Below are 24914 nucleotides of genomic sequence, written 5' to 3' on the forward strand. Positions count from 1 at the left end.
ACTTCAAACAAAGCATGAAGAGCACAGCTCAGCTCTGGGCTCTGCTACACTGCAATACTACGCTCTGCAACACTGGCCTGCCTGCACAGAGGAGCTGCTGGGGTAGGGTCAGGCAGGAGCTGTGTGCACCATGTGCCTTGCTGTGACTGCCATTTCAAACATCCTCCCTCCACAGAATTACATCCTGTGAAGATAACCTGTGTATGTCACAATTTATTCAGGATCACATTTTTGCCAGTAGAGTGAGAAAACCATTGAGCAGAAGGAAGTGCAGGAGACAAGCAGTGCTTCTTCTGTCTAGTGACTCTCCACATTCAGAGCAGTACCATTTAAAGATGTATACCATTATTGTGACACTTTGGGTAACGAGCATCAGAGAGCATTTGACTCCAAGTGTGAGGTAGAACAGATTCCCAAAGCAGCTGCTAGAGAAGGAGGGGCGAACCTGACAAACATTCTTCTGTCCACATCTCCCGGGAGCCAATCCCCATGGAGAGGCCGCTCCCCACGTGTCTGAGATGAAAGGCCCTTATACAAGGCACCAGGAAACAGCGGTACTACCCCCTGTAGAACCCAGCACCCTAAAGGCTTACAGCCACAGGGCTCCAGAGAGCAGCCTGAGAGAACAAGCCAAGGGAAACAAGGCCTAGAGACAAACTACCAAGCCACGGTCAAGGAGAGAAACCGGAAAATTTCTCCCCAAAAAACATATTCACGCACTCAGATCTGATGGCTTTTTTCAGCTGTGCTCCCACAGATTCAATTAACAAATTGGACATTGTAAAAGGTTAGAACTAGCTAGCCTATATTTATGTTGTCCTGCAAAGTACCCTCATTGCCAATGGATGATTTTACCATCTGAAAGAATATCAGTTTGAGTGGTGCATCACCCCTCACCCATCTCACCGCTTCATTCACTACGTGGCCAGAGCCTGCAGTAAAATCTCCCATTACTCAAAGGGGAGGTTTCCCCTGGAGTGAATGGTTCCTCACTCCGCGGTCATGCCCAGCAGCTATGGTCAGAGCAGAGGCCTGGAAAAACCCAACTCTTCCAGTCACGTCTTTGGAAAGGTCGTCCTGACCAGACGACACTGGGCCTTTCATTCCCCGCTCCAGCTCTTCTATTTACACCACCATGAAAACCGTGGAGCTTGGACAAATGAGCCGCTCGAGCAGCCCCAGGTCTCTCCTTTAGCTCCGTGTCAGGGAAGGGCCACAGCACAAGGCCTCTCAGGGCAGAGAGGGAGAATGGAACATGTTCAGAGAACGCACGCATCACCATGACCCAACAACGCGTCAAGTGTTAGCATGTAAGCCCTATTATGAAAAGCAGTGCCTAAACCAGGGGGCAGTGTGAATGTGTGGTGCAGAGTGAAGGAGTCTCGGAAGATACGCTGCAGCCTGCAAGCAAAACACACAACGTGTAGCCTAACCGCAAAGGCACGTCCATTCCGTCAAGCAGAATTCTTCATCGATTTCTTTGATGTATACAGAATTTAGAGTCGCAAATCCCAACACATCCACACTGACCTGATCTACCGTTATACTCCCAGGCAGCCTATTCTACCCATCCATTCTCATTCCATGAAGTTCCATTTACATTCCCCATGAGTCACCGGTGAGATGAGAAGAACCAGCAAGAACAGCTGCCCTCTCTCACCTCTTCAAACACAAACACACCACATGTCCATGCTCCCATCTCTACTGTGTCGGGATTGGGGACTTGGGCCGCAGTAACAGGTGGGCTTGCATGCAATTCAGAGTTTAGTAGATTATCTGGCCGAGGCTCCGGAGAGAGGGAGGCCTGTTCTGCTGCTGCGAGTGTCTCTCTGCAGGGCAGGTGAACAGCAGATACACCTCATCTCATTCCCTGTCACGTAGAGCACCAGCGCTCACTCCATTACCCCCTCGCAACACCGAGCGCCGTCCACCAGGCAGTTGCCATAGCAACGCCCGCTGGGGGAACGTGGAAGTGAGGAGATGGAGGGAGAGGGCCGTGTGTGTTGCCTGCCAGCCTGCCTTGGGCCCATTACAGTAGACTGAGGTTCTGCAAAGGAACGGAAAATCTGCATCTCCTCAGAGACTGGGAAGAGGGAGATAGAAATACCTTACGACCCACTGTCTTGCTAACGAGGTTATCTTCTAAATATAGAGAGGACGGAAAGGCAACATGATGAATTGTGTACTGTGATCATTGGCTCTAGGAGCAGCCAGCCTTCCTTCCCTTCACTCTCCCAGGTCTGTGATGGGGGCTGCTTTCCACTGTGCTTCACTAATGAGAGCACAGGAGATGAGATGCACACCCAACTGGGGGGACAGGTCAGCCTATCAAATGATATTGAACACCTCCGATGCAGGAAATAAACCAGAGCCAAACCAGTCTGAAAAGAGATCTATGGAGATAACAATGCAGCCAGTTCCCCAGTCTGATCCAAATGCCACAACTGAACTCAATGACCCAACAGGAGGAAACCAGATTAGATAAACATCCACATTAGCCCAGGCCTCATCGCACACTCACACAGTCCAAACAGTATTAGGCTACCACTACACCACCTCCACCTTTCCCAAACAAGAACAGTAGGCTAATTACACCCATTACAGCTGTCTGTCTCAGCAGAGCTGCTGTGTGGCTGGGCGTTGACTACAGTAACATCATCTAATAAGAGACCAATTAAATAAATTGGCATAATGGCTATTACTCAATAAGCCGCACTGCTTCTTGACACAATGCCCGCTTAACCCGGAAGCCAGCCGCACCAATGTGTCGGCGGAAACACCGTACACCTGGCGACCGGGTCAGCGTGCATTGCGCTCGGCCCGCCACAGGAGTCGCTAGAGCGCGATGTGACAAGGGAATCCCTGGGGCCAAACCCGCCCCTAACCCGGGCGAAGCTGGGCCAGTTGTGCGCCGCCCCCTGGGTCTCTGCCGGCTGCGACAGAGCCTGGACTCGAACCAGGATCTCTAGTGGGACAGCTAGCACTGCAATGCAGTACCTTAGACCACCGCGGCACTCGGGAGGCCCAAGGCATAAATATTTTCAACAGTAGGAATGGCAGGATACGGCTGACGACCCAAACATCCCTGCAGGTAGCTCTCCAACAGAGCCAAGCACTTGTAATGCACTCTCCCTGAGCTCCCCAGGGGCCCACTGCAACAACAACTGGACCCCGGTGAGGCTCCAACATGGGCTGGGCTGAGCTCCGAGCACTAAGCCCTGATCGAACGTGCCAGACACTCTTACGCTGATGATAGCATCGATCAGCTCATTGCGTTTCTTTTACACCCACCCAAGAGAGGCTAGAATCACACACACACAGGATTCCCCAGATCATCATCCCCAGGAGAATAGACCGATTTGTTTTCATTATGAATCCACTTAAAAAAAAGTTTTTTTGAGACGCTCCAAAATCTGACTTTTCCTGATGATATTAAAACAGCCCACTAAAAACACAACATGTCACACTTTTCATCGTACGAACGACACCAATAATAAACCCTGTGCAACCGGATCCTCCTTCCTCCATGCTCTGATGGTATAGCGTGTAGTCGGGCGGGAGGATTACAGCACCATGTGCATTTAACGCTGTATCTGAATAAACGCGGTGTGTTCTGTTCTCTCTGAGTGGAAAACAGTCATGATGCAACTAGCTTATGTCCTTTAATCAACTGCTGCTTTCTGCCCTATGAGCAGCACCACGGTGAATATTGGGATATGAACGGTTAGGAGAGAGGGTAGATTAGACTGGCTGTTGTTTACCTTCATTTATATGGCTCAGAGAACCAAGGACGGATTAATACTAAGAAGAAAAATGACAGCAAAAGGAAAATCACCGGGGAAACGGAGTAAGGGGGGGGGCGAGCGGTGGTCTAGAAGGGGAGGAGAGCGGTGGTCTAGAAGGGGAGGAGAGCGGTGGTCTAGAAGGGGAGGAGAGCGGTGGTCTAGAAGGGGAGGAGAGCGGTGGTCTAGAAGGGGAGGGGAGCGGTGGTCTAGAAGGGGAGGAGAGCGGTGGCCTAGAAGGGGAGGAGAGCGGTGGCCTAGAAGGGGAGGAGAGCGGTGGTCTAGAAGGGGAGGAGAGCGGTGGCCTAGAAGGGGAGGAGAGCGGTGGTCTAGAAGGGGAGGAGAGCGGTGGTCTAGAAGGGGAGGAGAGCGGTGGTCTAGAAGGGGAGGAGAGCGGTGGTCTAGAAGGGGAGGAGAGCGGTGGTCTAGAAGGGGTGGAGAGAGGGAAAAAATGACCGGAGAGATAACAGGGAGAGTGGAGTAGCCGCTATACGCTAGGAATTTACAGCTAGAGTTAAAACCACTCAGCTGAAATAGTACAGTACCTGTCTAGACAGTGTAACAGCAAAACCCTCCTCCATCAGCACTTACAGACCTGGGAGCTGCAGCTCTGTCTAGAAAATTAACAGGCCTAATGGCCTTCATAGTTATGATTGCCACATAAACCAATGGCACGATCTCCAGGCAAATTGGGTGGATTTTTGCGTAAGCTTCTACTTAAGTTACAAAAAAATGCAGAGAGGAAAGGACACAGAATTATTCTTTACGTTGTCCTTTGAGCAGAGGCAACCAACATCCCAGGTGTCCCACTTGACCGCAGTGCTGCCACATAAGCCATTCCATTTGCTACCGTTGGTGTGTGTGGGTGGGTTGACGGATGAGTGAGTCACTCCTAACAACTGTCCATGGCTTGGATGAAAACGGAACACGAGGAGGAAAGGTTTAGGATTAGAGAATACATGTAGCCTGCATCGTACTTCTGTAGTGCCATTTCAGCATTCAATAACAAGCATGTGATCTCATATGTGACCTTCGGCTTACACTACGAGGACCATAAAGTAAACAGAGTGTGAGATTGTAAACTAGAATATTTGCAACCCAGGAAACCTCAACACCTCCACAAGGCATGAGTGCTAGTAGGAAACATGCATTGTGTTTCCCTGCACACCGTTCCCCCAGACAGTGATCAGCGCGAGCTGGGCCGTGCTGCAGACAGAACTAAGGCCTCACACGGTGGCTCTCTGCTGCTACCTCACTGACATATTGCGCTCTCCTTCACGACTACAGCCCCGTTCACACCACTGCCTCATTTAATAAAGGCAAGGAAGGAGTGGGGTTATTATTAAAAATATGTCTGTCTAAAAACCATGGGAGCGGGATTCATTCATGGTGCGGCTCAAGTTCCTTATCTCAGAGAAGCTCAGATGAGTTTCCGCTGCCATAAACGAGGTTCACAGGTGTGAGGACCAGGCCCCTCAGCTCCTCTCCTTCCTCCCTCTCTGTCCGTCTACAGAATGGAGAAATGCCCCACACCAGATCCTGTTTCCCCGAACCACCCCCTTCGTTTCCTCCCTCCTGCAGAATCCGGAGCCCAGACCACAGATCGGTGAGAGAGATGAGGAGCCCAGCAATAAATCTGGCTGATGCAATCTAATGGAACATTGTATCAGGGCGGGCTCAGTGCTCTGCTCGGTAAATAATGGAGTTCTTGCAGCCAGGAGAGATAATGCTCCCACCCAGGGGAGAGAGAAAGCCTCAGGAACTCCATTATGAGATTCAATGGAAACTCAAAACAGGCTGGCGTTCCTGGATGGCTGGAGGCTTGCTCAGTCACGTCTGTACTGTTTGCTCACCACTGATAGAGGTACTGATACAGGTACTCCGGCTTGGTCAGGACCAGGAATGAAGGATCAACTAATATAACTAACAGAGAAAACCCTTGAAGAAATAGGGTTACATGTGGACCAAACCGCCCACATTGCAAAATAAAATGTACACATATGCTATTCAATCATTTCATCCAAACTGCTCGCGAGCCTCTGTGTAGTCAGGCACTAAAATAGAAATACGCTTATTTAAGATGCTTGAAGCGCCACAAGTGCCGCCTCTCCCATCTCATTGATTTTAGGAGCATATACCCACGTGGGTGATTGAAAGATGAACGAGGTCCACATTCCAGTCCAGTTGGTGGCGGTTCTGCACCTTAAAAAGGTGTTTGCCAACCGCCACAGAAAATCCACAAGAAAAGAATGTGGATTAATTGTAGGAATAGAGAACACACGATGTTGTATGACTCAAAATGGGTCAAAATTCTAGAAAAACCGGGCAAAAGACTATACGCATTTCAGGCTAAACATTTTTTTTTATCTTCATGGAGAAATTAGCTAGCAACAGCAAGCTAGCAAAATGTCCATGAATGTTCCATGTGTTTTTCAACCTGTCCCCAATTTAATATGTACTTACATACTTACTGACTTTGTCCCAAATGGGGAAATGTTGTTGCAGTGTCATGTACACGTTTCAAGTGGCGTTTAAATACAAAACAAAATTGACAACACAACTTTCATAACAAGAGTTTCATACTAGAGGTCGACCGATTAAATCGGAATGGCCGATTAACTAGGGCCAATTTCAAGTTTTCTTAACAATCGTAATCGGCATTTTTGGACACAGAGTATGGCCGATTACATTGCACTCCACGAGGAGACTGCGAGTGCAGCAAGGATCCAAGGTAAGGTGCTAGCTAGCACTAAACGTATCTTATAAAAAATAATCAATCAATCTTAACATAATCCCTAGTTAACTCCACATGGCTGATGATATTACTAGTTTAACTAGCTTGTCCTGCGCTGCATATAATCGATGCGGTGCCTGTTAATTTATCATCGAATCACAGCCTACTTTGCCAAACAGGTGATTTAACAAGCGCATTCGTGAAAAAAGTACTGTCGCTGCACCAATGTGTACCTAACCATAAACATCAAAGCCTTTCTTTAAATCAATACACAAAGTATATACTTTTAAACCTGCATATTTAGTTAAAAGAAATCCAGGTTAGCAGGCAATATTAAACTCTGGAAATTGTGTCACTTCTCTTGCGTTCATTGCACGCAGAGTCCGGGTATATGCAACAGTTTGGGACGCCTGGCTCGTTGCGAATTAATTTGCCAGAATTTTATGTAATTATGACATAACATTGAAGGTTATGCAATGTAACAGGAATATTTTGACTTATGGATGCCACCCGTTAGATAAAATACGAAACGGTTACGTATTTCACTGAAAGAATAAACAATCGTTTCCGGATTTGACCATATTAATGACCTAAGGCTCGTATTTCTGTGTGTTATTATGTTATAATTAAGTCTATGATTTGATATAGCAGTCTGAGCAGTGGTAGGCAGCAGCAGGCTCGTAAGCATTCATTCAAACAGCACTTTCCTGCGTTTGCCAGCAGCACTTCCCTGTGCTTCAAGCATTGAGTTGATGACTTCAAGCCTATCAACTCCCGAGATTAGGCTAGTGTAACCGATGTGAAATGGCTAGCTAGTTAGCGGGGTGCGCACTAATAGCGTTTCAATCGGTGACATCACTCGCTCTGAGACCTTGAAGTAGTTGTTCCCCTTGTACTGCAAGGGCCGCGGAGCGATGGGTAACGATGCTTCGAGGGTGGCTGTTGTCGATAGTTTTTGCTCTGACATGCACTGTCAACTGTGGGACCTTAAATAGACAGGTATGTGCCTTTCCAAATCATATCCAATCAATTGAATTTACCACAGGGAACAGGATGCACCTGAGCCCAATTTCGGTGTCTCATTGCAAAGGGTCTGAATCTTTATATATATTTTAATATGGTCAAATCCGGAAACGATTGTTTATTCTTTCAGTGAAATACGTAACCGTTTCTTCTTTATATATATAAAGAAGAAACGGTTACGTATTTCACTGAAAGAATAAACAATCGTTTCCGGATTTGACCATATTAATGACCTCTTGCAATGAGACACCGAAATTGGAATATAAAGATTCAGACCCTTTGCAATGAGACACCGAAATTGGGCTCAGGTGCATCCTTATTTTAGAATAAGGCTGTAAGGTAATAAAATGTGGAAATAGTCAAGGGGTGTGAACATTTTCTGAACGCACTGTATCTACACTTAACATATAAACAACCTCCAAACTACAGCAGCACTCAGGCTGTGTGGGTTTATCACAACCTGACGGGATTAGCAGTCCCATAGGGCGATGCACAATTGGGGTAGGCCGTCATTGTAAATAACAATTTGTTCTTAACTGACTTGCCTAGTTAAATAAAAGGTTAAATGGAAAAAAAAGATTCGATGTAGAGCAATTACACAGGAAGCACAGATAAACCACATTTTTCTTCCCGAGAAGGAGAGAAAGAGAGAAGGAAAAACACATGGAATTAAAATATGATAATTGCCATACTATTTCAGTTCAGAATATATCAGCTAGTCCTGTGTTGTGAGTCACTCCTGGGACTACCATGACAAACAAGGCGAATGTGGAGTACTCTGAACCCAGAGGGACCTGCCATTTTGACAGGAACACATTCCTGGCTGAGGGAAAGAGGAAGAGCTGGTCAAAGAGCTGCTTGAGAAGCAGAGGGGAAGTTGTTGTCGTTGCCGCAACAACAACAAACATGGTAGTTTCCCCAACAACGCAACACTCAAAATGACCTTGCACAACTGTTACAAATAGCCTACTGAATAATAAAGCACATGATGCGCTGGATGGAATGAGGGGGAGTTTATCTAATTTAGATAAAAAAATTATAATTCCTCGTGGGCCATGTCTACGGCAAAGGAGTCCAAATGAGGTAAACAGAAACGTGGTATTTGGCAATGCCACTCTGTAACCTTGAAGAACACGAGACTTAATAAGGAAAGTTAACTTCAATTAATGTTGTAGTTTTGCTTAGCTAGAATACTGCTGTATCAGTGTAACAAGAACTACAGCACAATACTCTGAACCCCAGAATCCATCAGGAGAAGCAGGGCTGCCACTGGAGAGTCCAGTCCATTTCTTCAGAACCTCTGGCATAAAAACACACACACATGCAATCCCCTCTCTCCCCTTCACTGCTTCTTTCAGAGTGGAAGTCAAAATTCCTAGCTTCACTAAGTCCAAGTCAAACACAAGAGGCGGTGACAAGGGTAGCGAACCATGTCCAAGACAGACACTGTAGGTTCCTGGCAGGCACCATTGCACAGAAGCAGACAACTTAATCTGAAAAGTAAACCACACCAAAACAGAAACCCTTCAATCTGGGGCTAATGTGAGGCCCTCTGTCCTCGGGGTTCAGGACCGGAGGCTGGGCGAGAGCCATTTATTTGGGCCCTATAGCAATGGGCTCCATGGTCCAAGTGTTCCACATCATCAGTCACACCATGCATCATCAACAGCTCCAGCCATCACTGTTCCAATCCAGGCCTCAAATGAACAGAGACCGAGAGCTGCTTTCTGTTCCCCAAACAATAACAGAATGTGTGGGGGACATAAAGCCTCCCTGGCGATCATTGGGAGGTCATTAAGTCTTAGCCAGTGGTCACCAGAAAAATCACTTTTGTCCAGAGAGCCTTGAGAAGTGAAATGAGAACAAAAACAAGACAATGAGAGTGAGGAGAGAGCCCCCCTGCTGCCCTGCATCAGGTTGGGTCAGGTTAAATAATACACGCCTCCCCTCCCCACCAAACAAAAAGGAGAAGCCAAGCCTAAACAGCACAGAGGACGCCGTGGATGACCAAAAGGGTGAGGTTGGGGCCTCAGGGGGGCCTATACCGTGGCCCTTTGTTAAGAAGAAGCAAGAGATGGTATCACCGACTATAGCTTACTCGAAGATTAAACCATGGATTGAAATGCTATTCTCTTCACTGATGAGTAACGCTAGTATTCATTACAGAACCAGAAAGAGCTGCTGCCAGATAACAGCATTGGTCATATGGCAGTGCAACAGATGGACACTATCTGGAAAGGGAACACAATCTAAGACACAACCTTGAATTCCCTGAAAGAGAAAAGTGGATCCAAATAGCTTTCCAGGCAGTGGACACCTACAGACAGAGCAACACACTTGGGCTTCTCCAAAAGAGAAAGATTAATATGCATGTGATGAAACCCGCTTCCCACCTTGTAATCTCCCCAGGTTCCCACTTGCAGGGTGCAGGTCGTCACAGAGCCGGCCTCCTCTCATCAATTACCCCGGAGTTTGTATCGATCCTCCTAGAGGAGCTTCTATTTAAAACACTGGGGCCAGGAGGGAGAAGGAAACCATCAAAACAGATGGCGAAGCAAAAATGGATTAACAGGTAACAAGGGACCTGGGATCCCAGGCCCTAGATCTGCATTTGGAGATCGCAGATGAGCATGCTTAGGCCTAGTATATGGAGACCAGAGATTCTCAGTAGCAGGGTAGTCAGATTCAAACTAAGCCCATGTTTACCGCCCACCGAGACGGACAGACTTTTCGCTCACGGACAGCGGTCATCTGGCCGAGTTGGCAGACAGCCAGTGGTTATCACAGGGGTGTGATGTGTCTTCATTACCATAAACCTGGAGCGGCAGTACACCAGGCCCTTTCTCAGCAGGAGAGAGGAGAGGGAGATGGAGTGTGAGAGAGTGGATAGGAGGACCGGGAGAGAGAGGATGAGGGAGCACACTGTTGCCCCCCATGGAGACGGCCATATGTCACCCTGACCACTTCTCATCAGACACCGATGGTCCGCCATAGTGGTTATGACATGGCTTGGATGAACACTGAGGTGGATAGAGCGAGCCATGAGAGCTCCTTCCTTCCTGCCTGGACAGACAGGCGTGAGAGGCGTGGGAAGGGTTAAGTCCGAGAAAGCCCATCTGCTGCCTCGTCTGTTCCCCTGCTTGGCTCCGACAGAGAGCATGGAAACACAGAGATGCTCAGTGACTCGATCTCCCCCCTCCGCTCTTTATCACCATCTCTGAGAACAGCTGAACAACAACTCAGTCCAAAACATCAATCTACTGCTCTGTTTCTCAGGATCTATCTATATCCCCATTATACTGGCCCTAAGGGTATTCATACAAAGCAGGAGCAATGAGTTTGCCAGATAACTTGACTAAATATTTTGAAATAACTTGTATTTTTTGGAAAGAGAAGCTTGAAATGGGCATGGTCTACTTGACTCAACAACAAAAAAACGCATATCTAAATTGAGCTTTCTTAATGAACCATAAAATCTATAGCAATATCTGGTAATTTCTGGTTAACTTCTTTGGGATAGGGGGGCGCTGTTTTCACTTTGTAAAAAATTGTTCCCAAATTAAACTGCCTCGTACTCAATTCTTGCTCGTACAATATGCATATTATTATTACTATTGGATAGAAAACACTCAAGTTTCTAAAACCGTTTGAATTATATCTGTGAGTAAAACAGAACTCATTTTGCAGCAAACTTCCTGTCAGGAAGGGAAAAATTTGAAATCGAGGCTCTGTTCCAGGGCCTTCCTATTCATTTGCTTCAAATCTATGGATATACATGCACTTCATACACCTTCCACTAGCTGTCAACAGGCAGTGAGAGGTGAAATGGAGTGTATAGCTTGATCTGAGGTCAAAAGAGAGCTCTTGGAATGACATGACCCCAATTTACTTTGTTCAGCAAGGCGCGGGAAGGAACTCTGGATTGCCTTCTGAAAAGCTTTCGTTATAGACGGCTAATATCTCCGGCTTTGATTTTATTTGATAAATGTGATAATATCATCGTAAAGTATGTTTTTTTCCAATATAGTTTTATCAGATTATTGAAAGTTTATCGGGAGTTTTGGCGTGTTCCATTCTCTGCGTTTGGTGGAGATGGACAGCTTCGTGCCACTTGGCTAGCTTTGGATGCTAATTCGACAGGAAAAAGGACATTCTAAAACCAAACAACGATTGTTCTGGACAAAGGACCCCTTGTACAAGATTCTGATGGAAGCTCAGCAAAAGTAGGAACCATTTATGATGTTATTTCGTATTTGTCGAAAATGCTTAGTATTATTTTCCGTCCTGATTTTGGGCGCTGTCTCGGTCTAACGTAAGCTGTATGTCGTACTAAAGTTATTTTTAGAATTCTAACACGGCGATTGCATTAAGAACTAGTGTATCTTTCATTTGCTATCCAACATTTATTTTTTAGTAAAGTTTATGATGAGTTATTTGGTCAGATTAGGCGAGTGTCAGATATATATCCGGAGATTCTGGAAAAAAGTTGCTACGTTTTCACAATGTATAACCACGGATTTCATCTCTAAATATGCATATTTTTGAACAAACCATATATGTATTGTGTAATATGATGTTATAGGACTGTCATCTGATGAAGATTGTGAAGGTTAGTGAAGAAATTTATATCTTTTGCTGTTTTTTTTCGCTATCGCTACCTTTGCGTTGAATAAATGCGGTTGTGTGGTTGGCTATTGTAGTAAGCTAATATAATGCTATATTGTGTTTGATGGAAAACACTTAAAAAATCTGAAATAATGGCTGGATTCACAAGATGTTTGTCTTTCATTTGCTGTACACCATGTATTTTTCATAAATGTTTTATGATGAGTATTTAGGTATTTCACGTTGGTCTCTAATTGTTCTAGCTGCTTCGGTGCTATTTGTGATTGTAGCTGCAATGTAAAACATAGATTTATTGTATAACATGTTATAAGACTGTCATCTGATGAAGTTGTTTCTTGGTTAGTGACTAACCATCTACTTGGTTAGTGACTAACCATCTATTTGGTCGGTTTTGTGCAAGCTACCTGTGCTGTGAAAGAAATGTCTGTGCTTTTTTGTATTTGGTGGTGAGCTAACATAAATATACGTGGTGTTTTCGCTGTAAAACATTTTTAAAAATCGGACATGTTGGCTGGATTCACAAGATGTTTATCTTTCATTTGCTGTATTGGACTTGTTAATGTGTGAAAGAAAAATATTTAAAAAAAAAATATTGAATTTCGCGCGCTGCCTTTTCAGTGGAATGTGGGCGGAATTTGGGCTAGACAGGTTAACTCATTGATCCTGCTTTGTAGTATAGCCCTCTCTCGTAAGAAGGTCCATTCCAACCCAGAGTGCTAAAAGCTTATGACAGGGCAACACATTTTGTTTACATCAAAGGAGGTAGATGGAAAGTGCAGACCTTTACATTATTTTTATATCAATAGATTTTGTATTAAAAAACAGACACCCAACTTTACATAATGTAACGAGGCACTTTAAGCAATAATCCCCCCCCCCCCCCTCCCATTAGCTAAAATGGAAACTTAGTGAGATGGGGGACATCTTCACATAAAACAGCAATTACAATTCCAAGCATGAATTCTCCCCAGCATACAAGCCTGGGCCGATTCAGAGCTGATTCCAGTCGGCCAGCTGGAGTGAATCAAAACCAGGAGCAGAGATGGGGCACACACACAAGCACGCACACACACAAGCACGCACACACCCACACACACAGGGCCCACATTAAGTGTCTGCTGTCTGTCACTGTGAGCCCACTGATAGAGGAACACCTGGATCCGGAGAGAGAGAGAGAGCAAAGATAAGCCCAGGCCTGCTAATCCTCTATGTTTCTCTGCATGCACCGGCCAGGACACACAACAGGCAACAACAAAAAATGCCCTGCACCCCTCGCAAAAGAAAAGGAAACACACACGCATTTAGGTTTCATTCAGATAGTCCCAAGTCGTTTAAAACAGGCACAAAAAAAACACTGCTTCATTGGTCACGCACAGATATGAGATAGAGCGTCCTATTTGGAGCACCAACCACATCAAGGAGACAGAGGCTGCACCAACACTACAGTGACAACTGAGGTGGTAGCTGGTGGTAATGCAGCTGGCCTAGGGGAGGAATTCACAGGAGGAAGCCAATGAAATCAAATCTTATTTATCACATGTTCTAAACGGGTGTAGACCAACTGAAATGCTTATGTACGGGTCCTTTTCCAATAATGCAAAGTTAAAAAATATAAAAGTGACACAAGGAATAAATACACAGTGAATAAGGAGTTAAAATAACATGGCTATATACAGGGAGTACCGAGTCGATGGGCAGGGGTGTGAGGTAACTACCGGTATGTACATATAGGTACAGGATAGATAGACGGAGCAGTAGCAGCAGCGTATGTGGTGAATGTAAAAGAGTGTGTGTGTGTGTGTCAGTGTAAGTATGTGTGTGTGGGTAGAGTCCAGTGTGTGTTTTTGCAGAGACTCAGTGCAAGAGTGTTAGAACAGGTATTACCAAACTGAGGTACAGGGAGCCTAGTCAAATACTTAACATCCAATCACATTAACCGTTACTCTCTCGTGGGAAACCTTCACAGTGGCTAGGACAGGCAGGCCCCATACCATTGTGAAGGACTTAATTCTTCCTGCTGCCACAGATATGGCTGGGACAATGATGGGGGAAAAGGCCCAAAAAAAACTTCATCCAACAACACTGTTTCACGACGCATCAGTGACATATCAGGAGATGTTTTGAAACAATTACTGCTTTGCATACAAGCTAGTGAATCTATGCGTTACAGCTGGATGAGTCAACAGACGTGGCTGGCCTGGCACAGCTCGTGGTGTATGTCCGTTACGCTTATGGTGGGTCAGTTAAGTAAGATATCCTCTTCTGCAAACCACTGAAACCAGGACAACAGGAGAGGATCTTTTTTAAGTACTGGACAGCATTGTGACATCAAATGGACTTTGGTGGTCAAGATGTGTTGATAGCTGTACTGATGGCGCAAAAGCCATGACAGGGAGACATAGTGGAGTGGTAAAGGGCGTGCAATCAGTTGCTCCCGACGCCACTTGGGTAAACTGCTGCATCCACTGAGGGGCTCTTGCTGCCAAGGGAATGCCTGACAACTTGAAAGACGTTTTGGACACTACAGTGAAAATGGTTAATTTGTTAACCTTTTCTCAATAGGGGGTGCTGTTGGGACTTTGTAATAATTCCGTTCCCAAATTAAACTGCCTCGTACTTAATTCTTGCTCGTACAATATGCATAGTATTATTACTATTGAATAGAAAACACTCTCTAGTTTCTAAAACCGTTTGAATTATTTCTCTGAGTGAAACAGAACTCATTCTGCAGCACATTTCCTGTCAGGAAGTGAGATTTCAGAAATCAAGGTCCCTGTTCTGAGGTCAGTTTATAAGTCCCCATGTAAGCCATGGGGCTACATGCACTGCATACGCCTTCCTCTAGATGTCAGTAAGCGGTGAGAATTTGAATGGAGTGGATTGCGCAATCTGGGCCACTATAAAGGATCATGGAACGGAAGTACCGTTCTTTTCAACGGGGCATCTGGCGCAAGGGGGACATCACAATGGCGTCCTGCAAAAGCTTTCGTTTTAGCAGTTCTATATCTCCGGTCATGTTTTTATTCGTTATAGGTGTTAAAGACATCATAAGGTAGTTAATTTAAACCGACTTATAGCAGTTTATATCAGTTTATTGCGATTTCTGGGATTTCTTTGTGACGCGCTTTCACGAGTTGGACACCTCTCCAGTGGGTGGCTATCGTTAGCTGCTATTTCTACATGAGAAGAGGACATCATTCAACCAAAAGACGATTGTTCTGGAGAAAGCAAAAGACGATTGTTCTGGAGAAAGGACACCTTGCCCAAGATTCTGATGGAAGCTCGGCAAATAGTAAGCAATCTTTATGTTGTTAATTCGTATTTATGTTGACAAATGTCAAATAATAATTCCGCCATGAATTTCGGTGCGGTCTCGCTTTAGCGCACGCTGTATGCTGAAGTAACGTTAATTTTAAAAATGTAACACAGCGATTGCATTAAGAACTAATTTGTCTTTCATTTGCTGTCCAACTTGTATTTTTTTTGTCAAGTTTTGGATTAGTTACTGATTAGAATAGGTGCCTCTCCAAAGATTTCTCCTGACATTTTCTGGGCAGCTTGGCAACTTTTCTCATTGTATAACCACGATTTGTGCCACTAAATATGCACATTTTCGAACAAACTCTATATGCATTGTGTAATATGATGTTATAGGACTGTCATCTGAAGAATTCTGAGAAGGTTAGTGAAAAAATTAATATATTTTGGTGGTTTATACGTTATCGCTATTTTTGGCTTGAATCAATGCTGTTGTGATGTTTGCTATTGTGGTAAGCTAATATAACGCTATATTGTGTTTTCGCTGTAAAACACTTAGAAAATCTGAAATATTGGCTGGATTCACAAGATCTGTGTCTTTCATTTGCTGTACGCTGTGTATTTTTAAGAAATGTTTTATGATGAGTAATTAGGTAATACACGATGGTCTCTGTAGTTATTCTAGTTGCTTTGGTGAGAGTTGTGATGGTGGCTGCAATGGTAAACTATGATTTATACCTGAAATAGGCACATTTTTCTAACAAAACATATGCTATACAATAAATATGTTATCAGACTGTCATCTGAGGAAGTTGTTTCTTGGTTAGTGGCTATTTATATCTTTATTTGGTCGAATTTGTGATAGCTACTGATGGAGTAAAAAAATGGTGGAGTAAAAAAGTGGTGTCTTTTGCTATCGTGCATAGCTAATAGATTTACATATTGTGTCTTCCCTGTAGAACATTTTAAAAATCAGAAATGATGGCTGGATTCACAAGATGTGTATCTTTCATCTGGTGTCTTGGACTTGTGATTGAATGATATTTAGATGCTACTATTTACTTGTGACGCTATGCTAGGCTATGCTAATCAGCTTTTTTACTGGTGGGGGTGCTCCCGGACCCAGGATTGGGAGGAAGTAGAAGTTAAAGTAATGCCCCTGAACTCTCGTGCATATTCTGCATTATGCAATGATATGGGCAGCGACCATGTAACGCTTTTACAACATACAAAAGTGCGCTGGTTATCAAGGGGCAAAGTATTGACAGATTTTTTTTTAAATTGAGAGACAAGCTAAAAAAATGTTCTTTACTGACCATACTTTTCACTTGTCTGACCGCTTGCATGATGACGAGTATCTCACACGACTGGCCTATCTGGGTAATGTTTTTTCTCGCCTGAATGATCTGAATCTATGACTACAGGGACTCTCAGTAGCTAGGCTAACTGATTTGAGGGGGTCAGAAGCCACTGCCAGATTTCTGGTTTGGGCTGCGCTCATGCCCTTTGCAACCACGTACCTATGTGAGAGTGGATTCTCGGCCCTCACTAGCATGAAAACGAAACACAGGCACAGACTGTGTGTGGAAAATGATTTAAGACTGAGACTCCAATACAACCCAACATTTCAGAGTTATGTGCATCCTTTCAAGCACACCCTTCTCATTAACCTGTGGTGAGTTATTCACAATTTCCGATGAACAAGTAAGGTTTTATATGTAAGATGGCTAAATAAAGAGCAAAATTACTGATGATGATTATTATGATAATTATTATTAGTGCCCTGGTCCTATAAGAGCTCTTTGTCACTTCCCACGAGCCGGGTTGTGACAAACTCACACTCCTTCTTATGTTAAATAAATGTAATAAATTACTGTTTGTGTGGCAGGCTTACAATGATGGCAAAAACAACATTTGAGAGTGCACTGACCCTGGTGCTAGAGGGGATACACAACTGGAGGTTGAATGTTTGAAGGGGTACGAGACTATAAAAAGTTTGGGAACCACAGTGTTAGAAAAACTCAAGAGTCCATGCAGGTAGGCCGGGTAACCCTTTGATTAGCTATTCAGTAGCCTTGTTTAGCAGTCCTATGGCTTGGGGTAGAAGCTGTTCGGGTCCTGTTGGTTTCAGACTTGGTGCACTGGTACTGCTTGCCGTGCGGTAGCAGAGAGAACACTATGGCCTGGGTGGCTGGAGTGCAGAATTGGTCATGAACCCGTAAGACGGCTGCTATCCACTTCAGCCACGTCATGATGTAACAGGATGCTGACGAGAGACCGGTCCAGCTGCTGAACTATAGGTTGTTCAGTCAGAAACACTGCTAGTACCCACTGTGTTTGCGTAAGGCTTCACCACTCTGTGACAACAAGCATGCGGCTCAGTAACCAGCATGAGACAACAGTGATTTGGCACAACACCAAACAAACCTCAACCACAAAAGAAGCCATAGGATTTCACTAAGAGAGCATATCAGTTAAATCAAATTGTATTGTCACATACACGTGACTAGCAGATGTTATTGGGGGTGTAGCGAAATGCTTGTGTTTCCAGCACCGACAGTGCAGTAATATCTAACAAACAGTTAGCCTAGCTACTGAACAGTTCCATTCATTCAGACAACATTAAAACGTGCTGTTCCCTCCCTGTATCAACGAGACGACACAAAACCACTGATTGGCCAGGGTTCCAATGTTGATTGAAAAAAAAAGGGGGACGTAATTTCACAGTTCCAACCAAGCCAAGGGACCAAATGACAGGTGCACTATACTAGAGGGAGCTCATTTGATGGTGACGTAACAGTCTTCTGCTGTAGCCAACACACAGGGAACCATGGAGGGCACCTGTAGAAAAATAATCACATGAGACAGAGAGCAGCCCAGGATTGGTTAATACAACAATCAACAACCTTTTTGCAACCAGCAGCAGGACAGGGTCAATGACCATCCAATGACTCAATTTCTTGTTTTGAATTATCACAGCAAGCAAAGGTCACCCCCTCTGTCAAAGGGGGAGAGAGGCATGCAGACATACAGTGGGCTGGTGAACAAGGTCATACCATCCCAGGAGTGGTATTGGCTTACTACCAAGCCAGGGCTACTTGAAACCAAGGTCACAGTGCTCTGGCTGCTGGAGTGACAGCGGAATGAACCGAAAAGCTGGAAGCAGGATTGGGTTGCCACTGCCTGCCAGTGGGCTGGGCTGCCGTGCTACAGTTCTGTACGACCAGGCCCGAGCACTTTGCTCCAGGCTCCCCTGAGAGGTGGGCTGGGTGGGGAGCACAGGGCATTCAGATTACTGGAAGAAGAAAAAACATTCACTGCAGAGTTTCCTGAAATCAGATCCCGCCTGACATAAATCAGAAACGGAGCCATTATGGCTGCCATTATGGTGAGAAACCAGAGACGAGGGAACAAGCTACTCCACTCATTCAACCTTTAATAAGTGGCTCCCTAAAATAGGCCCGTCTACTACCAGAGCACTCGGATAGAGCAGGAGAGGAGGCTGTGTGTGCGTTTAATACAAACTCAATACATTCCATTCACCACCACAAGGGTATAGCTTACCATGACGCTGTCAGGCTCTCGCCAACACAGCCCAGGCCCAATGCTCCCCTGTGTTGTTCAGCAGGCCCAGGCCCCATCACTGTGTCTGTCTCTGCCTCAGCTTCTCCTCTCCCACTCAACACTACATTAGCCTACTAATCTCCAGCCCCGTGCAAACAGCTCAGTCATCATGATCCAGAGAGAAGAGAGGGGGAGGGAGAGACCTGGCAGCAGTCAGGGGAAAAACCACAGCGTCACTCAGGGATGGGGGAAGGACAGGGAAGAGGATAATGGTTGTTGTGGCTCCTCTTTCTACCATCTTGCCCGCTCGCTAACTTCACTGATTTCCACAGACAGCTGCAAGTGAAATAGTAAGAAAAGTAATGCTATCGAAGCAAATCGTTGAGGCAATGTTTAGAAATATTTATTGATCATGTTCTATAGATCTTAAAATATGATTCGCTATTTTCTCCATTATTAATTTTAATATTGACTACTCAAATCACACAGACATTGACAGTCAAGTCAGAAATAGCTGAAAAGCCTAGTGTTGTGGATTGAGAAGTAGACTTGCTGCCCAGAGGTTGGGCTGACCAGTCTGGTGACATTGACAAATTGTATTTTTTATTTAACCTTCATTTAACAATGCAAGTCAGTTAAGAACAAATTTTTATTTACAACGACAGCCTACTGGGGAACAGTGGGTTAAACTGCCTTGTTCAGCATCAGAACGACAGATTTTTACCTTATCTGCTCAGGGATTCGATCCCAGTTACTGGCCCAACGCTCTAACCACTAGGCTACCTGCCGCCCCGCCCCAGAAAGGGAGACACAAAGTTAAGGCAGAAATAACCAATTAATCTGCACTAAGTCCCATCACTCATATTAAACTGTCCTTCCCCGTAAATACAACACTAACAAAGTGCAGAAGAGCACTGTGGTGTAGGCCTATTCACAGTAAGGCTGCTGAGCTGACACAATACTCCTCCAGTCAGATAAAGGGAAAAAAATCCATTCCTTCCATATTTCCAACACATTACATTAGAAAGAATCCAATTACAGCTTGCAGATGGAGCTGAAAGGGTCAGATAAAGAAATAATGTACAGTGTCTCCATGTTTCTTAACTTCTTTGGGGTAGGTGGCAGTATTTTCACGTCCGGATGAAAAGCATGCCCAGAGTAAACGGCCTGCTACAAAGCCATAAAAGCTAGAATATGCATATTATTATTTGGATAGAAAACACATCATTTGGATAGAAAACACATGATGTCTGTGAGTATAACAGAACACATATGGCAGGCAAAAACCTGAGAAAAAATCCAACCAGGAAGTGAGAAATCTGAGGTTGGTCGATTTTCAACTCAGCTCCTATTGAAGATACAGTGGGATATTGGTAATGTTGCACTTCCTAAGGATTCCACTAGATGTCAACAGTCGTTAGAACCTTGTTTGATGCCTCTACTGTTTAGTGGGGCCGAAGGAGAGAGGAATGAGTCAGGTCTGCCATGAAGTGACCATGCGAGTTCACGTGAGAGCGAGCTCTGTTCCATCGCAATTCTGAAGACACAGGAAAACTCCGGTTGGAACATTATTGAAGAATTATGTTAAAAACATCCTAAAGATTGATTCAATACTTCGTTTGTCATGTCTTTACGGATTGTAATATAACTAACTTTTCGTCCATACTTTCCGCTGGACCTGGCCGCGCGTTGTGAGTTTGGAAAGTGTACTGAACGCTAGAACAACAAGGAGGAATTTGGACATAAATGGTGGACATTATCGAACAAAACTTACAATTATTGTGGAACTGGGATACCTGGGAGTGCATTCTGACGAAGATCAAAGGTAAGTGAATGTTTATATTGTTACTTCTGACTTCTGTTGACTGGATAATATGGCGGCTATATTTGTGTCTTGATTGGGCTCTGAGCGCCGACTCAGATTATTGCACGGTTTGTATTTTTCGTAAAGCTTTTTTGAAATCTGACACAGCGGTTGCATTAAGGAGAAGTGCATCTAAAATTCCATGCATAACAGTTGTATTTTTTAGCAATGTTTATTATGAGTATTCCTGTAAATTGATGTGGCTCTCTGCAAAATCAAAGGATGTTTTGTGACTTCTGAACATAAGGCGCCAATGTAAACTCAGATTTTTGGATATAAATATGAACTTTACCGAACAAAACATACATGTATTGTGTAACATGAAGTCCTATGAATGTCATCTGATGAAGATCAAAGGTTAGTGATTCATTTTATCTATATTTCTGCTTTTTGTGAATCCTCTCTTTGGCTGGAAAAATGGTTGTGTTATTCTGTGAATAGGCACTCACCTAACATAATCGTTTGGTTTGCTTTCGTCGTAAAGCCTTTTTGAAAATCGGACACTGTGGCTGGATTTACAACAAGTGTATCTTTAAAATGGTGTAAAATACATGTATGTTTGAGGAATTTTAATTATGGGATTTCTGTCGTTTTGAATTCGGCGCCCTGCACTTTCACTGGCTGTTGAAGAGGTGAGATGCTAACGTCTCACGTACCCTAGAGAGGTTAAATCACCCAGCCAGAGTTCTAAACACCCTAGCAAACAGGCAGAAACACAGGCTGCCAGGACACGCTGTGGGAGGGCCCCTTTAACTCACATTAGAACAAACACTATCATTTGTTCCACTGGGTTTTGTGGTTCATGCCCCCCCCCCCCTCCCCCGTCAGATTTAGAGAGGCCCAAAAAGGGAGACACTGGGTGCCTGGCGGATACATAGCACTGTTCAGAGGGTATTGTACTGGAGGGAGAGAGGCAGAGGGACAGGGAACAGGCTAAGGACCAGTCACTCTGGTCTCTTGGACCCTGATTGAACAGAATCCCGTGAAGCCATTGTCTAGTCTTGTCCAATGCATTGTCATATCTTTTAGTTAAAGGCACACAGAAGCCCGTAAAGAGGCTACTGATATTCCCAGCGCTAAGCCAAAGCCCAGCTCTAAAAATTAAACTTAAGATCTAAACACACTTTGTGGACGGACGACTCACTGATGGGAACTAGGCTTTGGAGAAGGGGAGGTAGAACATTTAAAGACATTCTGTCCCATCTTCAAAAACAGCCAGCCAACTCCTCAGCATCCAGACACACACTACAAATCTGACCATTTCAGAGTAGCACTGGCTATCTATCATCACAGCCAGTCGCCTCTCCTATGCAGTCAGTACGATGCTGTGGTGGGCGAGCTTGGTTCTGACCGAGTGTGTGGGAGTGGCGGGACAAACACTGGCCTGCCTGGCTGTCAGCAGCTCTGAGCCATAACCTTGAGCAGAGCATGAGAATCAACACTGACCTTCCAGCAGCACATTCTTTTCAAGCAGGCAGCATAACATCTCTTAATTAAAAAACAGATACGTCCTGTTCTCTGCTTTCTCCACACACAAACTGCATTCAAAGCACTGTTCTTATTTGACACATTCAAGATGTAAATATTTTCCCTTCCCATCTCATCTCCCCACCACTTCCCTTTGAAACCACTTCATACCTTAGAGGAAAGTGACCTATAGTCAACACTTAAAAACAATTTTCTATGTAGCCGGGGCGCTGTTTATCCTTTTCATTCTCACACCTACATGCTAATTTCCAAAGCCCAGTGTGGTGCTAGGACCAACCTGCCATCAAAAACCATTTCAGTGGCAGAGTCGGACATGGCCCCCTGTACATTCCTATTACTACGGCTACCTCCAACTCCTCTAGCAGCCATGGGGCTTCGCCATCTGCAAAGAGAAAACACACAATACAACGTTTCTGACACCGCACACTTCCGAAATCCGCATTTATAGTTGTGTCCTGTGAGTAGACAGACCGAGAGACAGCTGGATGCTACGTACTGCCTAGCTACGGTGGGTCTCTCCGATATGTGATGACTCCAAATCGTCATTACGGTCTGGCTAATGGAAAACGCAGGCATGTATATCTTTCAACTAACCTGCATTTGGCTATACTTTGTTCTCGAGACGGGAAAAATAGTATCGTATAAAACGCCTGTGTCCAGTTGCATGTGGTTCTACAAAAAACTGAGACAATTCTGAAATATATTAAATCCATGTTTTGTGCTGCCCAAGTAGGTTCCCCCAGCATCTTGGCAGTAAGTAGGATTGTCTATGTGCCTCGGCTAAGTGTAGCAGTAGATGACAGCACGTCACAGTTCGACCAAAACAAAGATCTACACATGCAAGAGGCATTTCTCACTCAGATATTAAATCCATGTTTTGTATTATCAGAATTGTCTCTGGTTTTTGTAACCACCTGCACATTTATAAAGATAGACCTTTTCCGGTTTCGAGGAACAAAGAAAGTGTCGGCAAGTGCAGCAGGTAAGTTGAAAAATACATGTAGGCGTTTTCCATCAGCCAGGCCGTAACGCTGATTGGAGTCGTCACATATTGGCGATACCCACCACAGCTACAAACATCCCTCCCTCTGCAGTGGGATATGAGAGAGAGAGAGAGAGCGAGCTAGTTGCCACTTCCTTTCAGGGTGTGTTTGAACTTGAGCCAAATCAGCAGCGGTGCTGATTAATGGAACAGTGACATCACACTCTTGGATATTATCTTAAAGAACGGTTCCTCCTCGGTGCTTAGCTCTAATGACTTGGAACAGAATGACAAGAAAAACCTTGGGCAAAGGCACCATTTTATCACCTACCAATCCTGCTCTTCACATTATGCAGCAAGCCTACTAAATGAACAAACCGTCCAACTTCTGCTCAAATAAGCTATAGAATCACGAGGCAGGGGCTTATACCAGAGAACAATATAACCCCAACAATACAGGTCTGCGACCTAAGTGGTTTAATGGGGCACAATAGTCTAGTCAGAGGGGATAACCCCAAACAAGAACATTACAAACGAGAGAAAAACAATACATGACACGCCAACACCGCAAAAGGTTCAATCCTTTGAACGGTCCACAACATCCTATATCACCTCATCATTCCACATGCGTACAAGATCACACCAAAGTTCCCGCTCCTTCTACCTCGAGTTCACATTCCTCAGCTAAAGATATGAGTGAAATGCCAATTTGCAGGGTAATGATGCAGAGTTTCTCTCCTCCCTGGCCACAGAGCCATGCCTGTTTGGAGCACACAGACTCTTTCAATAGAGCATTAGCATGTGGCCTGCCAGGGGGAGAGGTAGGCGGGTGGGAGCTGGGTCTGGGGGAACAAAGCCCCTATAGTTGTCTCAAGCCAGGCTATGAGAGTTATGTAATATGACTGGCAGGGCCCACTTTCCTGTTCAGAGTGCTGCAGACTAATCCCATTGAAGAACAGGCCTACTTTGGAAAGGGGAGGAGGGAGAGAGAGAAAAAATAAACATGCTGGTAATGAGTAGAGGCAAAACAGTGCAGGGAGAACATTCACAGGAGAGAGACCCTTTCATCTGCACTACCATCCAACACAGCACAACTCCCAACCAGCAGATAACGCTGACAATAACATCAGCACCGCCGAGGGCTGGGAGCAGGCTAAACACAGAGAGACAGAGAGAGAGAGACAGGGAGTGGCAAAGAGAGAAAGGAGAGAGGGGGGGGGGGGGGGCAGCGCATGAAACAGGGAGAGGGAGAGAGAGGTACACAGTAATCCTACGTCTGTTTCTGCTAACCATTGGCAAAGTGGAGGATGTAGAGCAGTTAAAAATAAAAATCTGATTCTGATTTACTCTACTGGTGCCTGGAAACCATGTGACTGGCATCACATGAGGAGAGGTGGGGGTGGGGAGGAGAGAAACAGTACTGGCAGCATAATGAGCTTTTTGATCAGTTTCCTTGGTTTCCACTGACGGTAAGCAGATACGGTATGATTTCAGAGGTAAACATCACCAGCTCCCGTTGCACAGAGTCTGGCTAAAGAGAAGGCTACAGGAGAACAAAACGAGAGTAGGGAGAGAACGAGAGGGGAGATCCAT

General features: G+C 44.9%; 1 protein-coding gene across 4 annotated transcripts in view; it reads right to left on the reverse strand.

The window, feature by feature from the left end:
- Positions 1-24914, reverse strand: part of LOC129854329 (ankyrin repeat domain-containing protein 11-like) — a 159298-nt gene that overhangs the window by 92819 nt on the left and 41565 nt on the right. The gene's annotated exons all lie outside the window — the stretch shown is intronic.

This window comes from Salvelinus fontinalis, chromosome 4 (assembly GCF_029448725.1).
Source record: "Salvelinus fontinalis isolate EN_2023a chromosome 4, ASM2944872v1, whole genome shotgun sequence".
NCBI classification, from domain to species: Eukaryota; Metazoa; Chordata; class Actinopteri; order Salmoniformes; family Salmonidae; genus Salvelinus; species Salvelinus fontinalis.